This window comes from Meriones unguiculatus, chromosome 8, assembly GCF_030254825.1.
Source record: "Meriones unguiculatus strain TT.TT164.6M chromosome 8, Bangor_MerUng_6.1, whole genome shotgun sequence".
In the NCBI taxonomy this organism is placed as follows: domain Eukaryota; kingdom Metazoa; phylum Chordata; class Mammalia; order Rodentia; family Muridae; genus Meriones; species Meriones unguiculatus.
The window spans coordinates 38955792-38964340 of record NC_083356.1 but is presented as its reverse complement, the minus strand read 5'-3'; positions in this window follow the sequence as shown (position 1 = coordinate 38964340).

Here is an 8549-nt window from a genome sequence, read left to right as displayed (position 1 = left end):
CCAAATCCTCAAAAGGTTAAGAGAAATACTTCAAGCTGTAATTTAGTCTCATAGCCAACTGTGCGATTCTGGAAAAGCCTATCAGATTCCCTTCCCTCTTATTCTTGAGTAGAAGAGACAAGGGAAAATAAAAAGCTGCTACCTCAAAGAACTATGCTGCTGAACTGACAAGTGTATGTATGTTGAGTTATTTGGGTTACATATGACACATATAAAAAGTCCTGTATCTCCCACTTCTTTCATAAGATTCCCTGCACTCTGTCCAAAGTTTGGCTATGAGTCTCAGCATCTGCCTCAATACCCTGCAGGGTAGAGTCTTTCAGAGGCCCTCTGTGGTAGGTTCCTGTCCTATTCCCTGTTTACTCCCTCCTCTGATGTCCATCCCCTTTGCCTTTCTGAGTGAAGATTGATCATCTTACCCAGGGTCCTCCTTCCTGATTAGCTTCCTTTTTTTTTCCTGATTAGCTTCCTTAGGTATACAGATTTTAGTATGTTTATCCTGTATTATATGTCTAATATTTCCCTGTGAGTATATACCCTGTGTGTCTTTCTGCTTCTGGGATACCTCACTTATCTGGAGAGGACAGGAGCTCCACTAGGAGAGCAACAGATCCAAAAAGTCTGCGCACAGGGGTCTTTTCTGAGACTGATATTCCAGTCAAGGACCACTCATGGAGGTGGCCTGGAACCCCTTCACAGAGGTAGCCCATGGCAATTCAGTATCCAAGTGGCCTCCATAGTAACAGGGATAGGGACTGTCTCTGACAGGAACTGCTTTTTGATCACCTCCCCCTGAGGGGGGAGCAGTCTTACCAGGTCACAGAAGAAGACAATGCAGCCAGTCCTTATGAGACCTGATAGACTAGGATCAGAGGGAAGGCGAGGAGGACTTCCCCTATCGGTGGACTGGGAGAGGGTCACGGGTAGGAAACAGGAGGGTAGGATTTGGAGGGAGGGAGGGAGGGAAGAAGGTACAGGGGGGTTACAAGTGAATAACCTATAACTAATAAAATAAAAATAATTAAATTTAAAAAAAGGAAAAAACTTGATAATGAAAAAAGAATCCTGTAGATATAACAGACCTATCGTCACTGTAGTTCTAGTTGAATCCTATCAGCTGCCTTGTGAATCAGCTCTAGGATGTACCAGTGGGGTGGGAAATCATCAACCCTGCAGAGTGTTAGAATGCAAGCAAGCAAATGAAGCTACCCATCTCACTACTGAGTAATAATGAGACGGGTCTGTCAATGGAATGCTGTCATCAAAGGTGAACTGGAGGATTTATAGTGCCATACAGAAGGAGAATGAATAGTGTTCAGCTGTTTCAGATGTTAGAGGCAACAGTCTTAGACAACTTGAGGAGTCAGAACTGGTTGGTTACAATAAGAATGATTAGTAAGAGGGCCATGAAAGGCCTAGCTATTATTACTATATTGCTCAGAACCAGGACCCTACCTCAGGGAACTTTGGATTCAAGCAGAGAAAACAAGAAATGACAAAAAAAAACAAGAGCAATGATCAGTGTCACCTTGTAAATACAACATGAGAAGTGTGGGAGCACACACAAGAGACCTCCATTTATATGGAGGTTTAGACGCCTCATAGGAAAAGTGGCAGCCTCCCATTTTTACTTCAGTATGCTCTAAAATGTTGTGACAACTCTTTATGCACTACCATGCTCAGCCCATGGATCTCCCTTTCCAATGCCCCCTGTTAAAGATTCTAACTTGAGACAGCACCCAATATTTGATATGTCTTTTTCTTCATCCTCAGCCAATCACCTGGAAGATATTGTTGATCCCTTAGAAGTATCCCTGGTCCTTAAGCAAAAAAAAAAAAAAGCTTCTGTTTCTATAATAAGAGCTCTCCAACATTCTTTTGTTAATGAAACTGTTCTTTGTATAAAAAGAAAGAGATAGAGTGGAAAACCATTTGCCCTTTACTTACTCTCCCATGAGCCCATCAATCGCCCCCACAATAGGTGAGAACGAAATGTAGAGACTGTAGGAACATAGTAGAGAACACCATAAGTCTGTAGAGGCACAAAGGAATTTTTGGTGCTAAGATCATGTACTCCATTCCCAGCTTCAGAACCGCTGAGGAACCTCCTTTGCTATGCTAGGCATTTGTTCTGGAATCAGACATTTGACCCTGTGATGTCCCCTGCATGCAGTCAGCCAGAGTTAAAGCTGCTTAGATGTCAAACCCAAGTGAACCAAGTGGAGGATGTGTTCCAGTGAGGACTTTGGACTAAGACCTTGAACTTAAATGTTGATATATGGGAGACATGGTATGTGTTGACTCATTGTTACATCACCTTGGTGGTATCTAACTACAACAGAGACTTCATCATTCACAACACCTATAACATTTCTGGGCACATTCCTAAAGGAATTTGGTGCCACTGCTCCACAGTTTCTATATTCCTTGCAGCTTCATGCTAAGTTCTGTTTCTGTCCACCAATTACTTAAAAGCAAAAGTGTGAACACTCACACAAAAAGGTTTTAATAGCCAAGGAAAGACATACTACATATCTGCCCTGTGGCTGTTCCCCATTCCCTGGGTAGAACTCAAATAACATGGCCAGCTTGGAGGTGGGAAGGCCAGCAGACATAAGGAGACTGGCGGCTAATGGAAGCAACCACCAATCTCCATCCCATGTCCATGAATCTGAGCACATTCCCCTTGATGGTTATCATCCTGTGGTTCTCTTAGAATAGAAAGCCCACACATTCTTGCAAAAATGCTGCAAATAATCATATACCGTTGAGCTGCATTAATGACCAATATAAACCCCTGGGCCCTGAGTTTAAACAAAGGCGTTATGTAGCTGGTAATCATAGAATAAACATGATCCCAGTTCATAAATTTTCTCAGAGCTATACACTCTTTATTCATTCACGGGAAACCACTTAAGCAAAGCATTTTTTTTATAAAGACTACAAGTGGAAATTCAGTGAAGGTTGATAAAACAGGCTGTGTTCTTTACACTCAGTGTCACACCAAGCAGAAAGGAAGACAGAGACACACCGGATACCTGCAGGGGCTTCATCCTAAGTATAAAATACATAAACACTGAGATAACAAAAGAAGCATTGTGTCTATGTTCAAAAAAGATGAAGCTTTATCTTTCCATCAGCTCAAAGGGAAAGAGTATCCCAAAAGGACTAGTTGGAAGGGGTGGAAAGCCATTACAATGAAAATTAAACACAGAGTTGAACCAAAAAAAAAAAAAAAAAAAACAAAAAACAAAAAACACTTTACAACCTAGAGGTCTTTCTCATTTCCTGATCTTCTTTACTATTCAACAAAAAATCTTGTTATCAGAAATAAGCCAGTTTTACAAGACCTACCATGAGACACCTTAACCTGGGACACTGCCTGAGAGCGATGGTGAGTTTGAGATAAAGGTCGGGGGATGGGGTGCCATTTCTTTCTCTCTCCTTTCCCTTTCCTTGTTTCTAATCCAGGGCTTTTTACTCTCCCACATTGTCATTGAAAATAAAAGTACCCTTCAATAGACACCAGGAGCTCCAAAGCAAACAGCAGCCAGGAAAACCCTTTCCCCACAAGGACACTGAAATTTCTACTGGCTCCATGAGGGCTCCTCCAGGGCTGTGGGAAAAAGGAAGCCACAAGTAGAACACTCTCCCTGTGATTGCTTCATCTAGCTCTCAGGTGAAAAGCAGCTTTAAAGTTACAACACAGTGACAACAGGTAGAGGAAGCAGCCTCCAGAACAGTGTCAGCTCCTTCAAGCTTAATAAATGAATTAGACACAGAAATGCTGACCGAGAATACAGACATTCTTTGTGGGCTGCCCTAGAGAATGCTGGCTCCTCTCTGGGGTCATGTTCCCCGATACTGACAGTCTATGTCATTTGTCATCTTGACTCTTAGACAGCTGGAACAGCCAGCCAGTTCCTTAAGGACAGAACACACTGGGGCATAGGATACACATGTGGGCACAGTATTCCACCTACCCCAGCAGCAGACTCTTACAGGAGATAGGCTGAATGGTGGAAGACACATTTGCTATGCCTCATATGACCTAAACATGTCCAAAAGCTGAAGGAAAGGCAGCTGTCACAGCACATTTGATAAGAGGATTTCCTTTCAGATGACAAAGTCACTAAATGGAAGTGGGAGAACAAATGAAGTTCAATTTGCGTTGTCCTTAATGGATTATATCCACACCCCTAATATGGCATACCTGTGCTTGGTTCTTAGCCACTGAAGAAAATGTTGCACATCCACCCCTCTTTTCTGTATCCCACCAACAGGAGCTTTTCAGTACATCATTTATCATACGTTTGGGTTTAGCCAGTTTCTGCCTTTTGGTGTGTTTCAACCACTGCTCCACCTGACATCCTCCCATCCATCTCCATGTTCAGTTGCTAATGCGATTCTGTAACAATTTCCCCCAGGGTTAGGAGGCTGTGCCCATCCCTTTGTAGCTATAACACTCTGTGTATGTTATGGCTGAGTGTGCATCACATTCTGTTGAGGTAATCTGTTTTTGTTACCCCAACTGGGCTTGGAAGTTTAATGGACAGGAAGCACAGCTAATTCTGCCATTTCCTCCACAGGCGACTACTACAGCGGCTGACAAGGGGCATACATTTAACAAATGAATTTGGGAATGCTGAATCTCAGCTGGAAATCTGGATTACAAGAAAAGAGGAAATAGAAGCCCAGAACGGTAGCCCAAATATCTCAAAGATATTTAAGATACTCTGTGCCCTTTGGACACTGAAAATATAAATAACCATTTGGGCATTTTTGTTTTCTTATTTATGAAGTGAAAGCACATTATCTTCACATCAGTAATATCAAAATAAAATAGAAAATTAAGAGCTTAGAATATTGTTCAGTGGCAGAATATTCACATTGCATTGTGAAACCATAAGTTTGCTTTCCAGCTACCCCCCCAAAAAAACCCTATTTTTTTAACTAATTGTATCAATAGCACAAAAGCCTGATAGAAATTTGCATTATATACTTTCAATGAAATTGATCCGATTCTGCTTAGTGATAAGTTAAGAGAAATAAAAGATTCTAGCAGCCAATGAAATAAGAAGAGGACCTTGATTTTCAGTCAATGCACTAAGCATTAAATTGGACTTATTGCTAAATGCTCGTCTGTTTCCAGAATGATAAAGAACACAGAAGCAAAAGACAGAAATTGCTGAAATCTCAATCTCTCTAGCTTCCTTTAAGCACCCAGAGGGTAGTTTTATTTTCTTTTTTTCTTTTTTTATATTAATTACACTTTATTCACTTTGTATCCACTCATAAGCCCCTCCCTCTTCCCCTCCCAACCCCACCCTCCCTTCTCCTTCTGCACGCATTTCCCTCCCCAAGTCCATTGATAGGGGAGGTCCTCCTCTCCTTCCTTCTGATCTTAGTCTATCAGATCACATCAGGAGTGGCTGCATTGTCATCTTCTGTGGCCTGGTAAAGCTGCTCCCCCCTCAGGGGGAGGTGATCAAAGAGCAGGCCAATCAGATTATGTCAGAGGCAGTCCCTCTTCCCATTACTATGGAATCCACTTGGACACTAAACTGCCATGGGCTACATCTGTGGAGGGGTTCTAGGTTATCTTCATGAATAGTCCTTGGTTGGAGTATGAGTCTCTGGGAAGTTCCCTGTGTTCAAATTTTCTGGTTCTGTTGCTCTCCTTGTGGGGTTCCCGTCCAGAGGGTAGTTTTTATATTTATGAACATTTGCGTTAGTTCGAATATTCATGTAGCTCACTCTTAAGTTCAGCACCTTTGTGAAGATTCCCCTGTAGTAGAGTTTCTCTTCTCAAGCCAACACTATTCACTAGGGGTGAGCATGGGCTCTGTCTGCCTTAGTTAACAGCAGTAAAAGTGAGAGCAAGGGTGTAAGAAATGTGGGTAGCCATGTTATAAAAACGTACATTGACTGAAAGTGGCCAGAGGGTTAACTTATGGCCCACTAATCCTCAAATTCCACCTGGAAGTAACTTGCCACATTTTATTTCAAAAGTATTTAATGAGCTATTCTGTCTACTGTGATGGGGCAATAAAAACACCAGCAGGATAGCCAGTCTCATGCTAATCTTAATGCCTGGTGGGAAAAGAAAGAAAGAAAGAAAAAAAGGATACACATAAATAAATAGCAACTCTTTTTGATCTTAAGTTTTTGCAGGGCTTATAACCAAAAAGTGACTGAAAGGTGACTTTTATGACTGGGGACATTCTTAATCTAATTTTACCAATGAGTTAATAGAGGCTCAGGGGAGGCAAGCAGCTGCAGATCATACCGCCACACACTGAGAGAGCCAGGCTTAGACTCATGTCTGCCTAAACAGAAGGCATAAAACAGCCACATAATAGCATAAAGCCAAAAATAATCCTTTGTTTATTAGCTTCTTAAGAATAGGACAAAAGCCAGAATTTGGCTGAAAATGTTACAGAAATTTTCACACAGCTACAAAAAGTGTAGTTGGTCTAGAAGTGTGATTAAGATTCAGACAGGTAGGAAGCAAGAAGGGAGATGCAAGCAGGAAAAAAAAATGGGTAGTTTCAGCGGGCTTACTAAGTGCCAAGCATTAGGGAAGACATTTTCAGTGTGATGTTTCAGGTCAGTTTTAAATGAACAAATGTAAAAATCAATGTTCAGATTTTTGTTTTAAACATGAGAGAACTGATATTCAAGGAGTTTAAGTGTCCATTCAGGGTGACATAGTTGGTAACTAATGATAAGGAACACTAGGCATGGAAGCAAAAGTGGCCTGCTACATGCAAGAAAGACTAGCAACTAGAAGAACAATGGAAAGGGCTAGTAAACCCATCAAAGTTTTCAAAAAACACTGAAGAAGATAGCAAGGACATGGGAATTGACAGTGGAGACAATGAAGCTACAGCAGGTTCATAAGTAGGAAAATAAATATCAGAGACAAAACCGAAGCTGTTTCTGACCTTATTCTCACCTTGAAATCATCCTTCCCAAGTCTGGTTCCCCAAGCACATCCTTTATGCTGCATTAACATTGCTGGCAACTCTTCTCTGCCAGACTGGCTGTTTAATAACACAAACTGTGTCATTCAGATCTCTATATCCTCTTGTCACTTGTCACAAGGCCGGGCACAAAGGGCCCCAGTTAGAGCTGGAAAGAAAATGGCAATCATCATACAGATGAGTATAGTGGAAATGGCATCACAAAAGCAACTATCTTTGTGAAGATGAAAGTGTGATAGAATACAAGGTGGCCTGGGTCAGCAGAGACCATGAGAGCAGAATCTGATCTACCATAGAGAAAGTGGAGATCATAATGATGAAAGTAAAGAACATTCAGCTCTAGAAAGGGAGTGGGAATAGGAAGACATTGATCAAGTGGCAAAGTACTGAATTTGATCTGTAGAACCTATGTACAGAAAGAAAACAATGGGTGTGGTGGTATGTACTTGTAACCTTAACATTGGGTAGGTAGAAGCAGGTGGGGTTTGGGGGCTCATTGGCCATCCAGCCTAATCTAGTCAGCAAGTTCCAGGTCACTGAGAGACCTTGTCTCTTAAACAAGAAGGGTAGCATCTTAGGAATGAATGACAACTGAAATTGTCCTTTGATACCCACATATGCACACACTGCACATACATAGAAAGAGGAGAAACAGGAGGAGAAGGAAATGGAGGAGGAGGAACAGGAGGAGAGGGAAGAGGAGGAACAGGAGGAGACAGAGGAGAAGGAAAAGGGAGAGAGAGAATGAACCAGAATGTCAGATAAGAAATCCATGGGCTGAAGAGATGGCTTAGAGGTTAAAAACACTGTCTGTTCTTCCAAAGGACCCAGGTTCAATTCTCAGGACCCACATGGCAGCTCACAACTGTCTGTCTGTAATGCCTATTTCAAGAAATCTGACACCTTCACACTAATGCACATAAATTAGAATTAAATAAATTACTTTAAATAAGAAAGTAAAGTATTTTACTTTAAATAAGAAATCCCGAAAAAGGTAGACTGCAGTATGAAAATTGATTTGGGACAGTGGTCTCAAAATTAAGAATAATCAGCAATGAGATTGCAATGGAGTTCTTTCTCTGTCTCTCTGCCTCTCTTTTTCCCTCCTTCTGTCTGTCTCTCTTTGTCTCCCTTTCTCTTTGTCTCTGTGTATGTGTGTACATGTCATGTGTATATGTGCATATAGAGGCCAGAGGTTGATGCTAGGTGTCTTTTTCTCTGTCATGTTCAACTTCATTTTTTAAAATTGGACTCTTAATGAACCCAGAATTCACCAGTTTGGCTAAAGCAGCTGAGCAGAGTGCCCCAGTGATGTTCCTGTCTCTGCCTCTCTAGAGCTGAGGTCACAAGCACACATCACCATGTGCAGTCTAAGGAAGCAAACTCAGGTCCCCATGCTTGAGCATAAAGCAATATCCTACCTGACCCATCAGACCAGACTTGATGTTCAATTTTATAAGTTGCATAAATCCAGCAATATGAAGATTCTATAGTTTAAGGCCAGCTTGTGAAAATGTATACATACTGAGCATATAGTTAAAACATAAGAACGTAGCAAGGAAA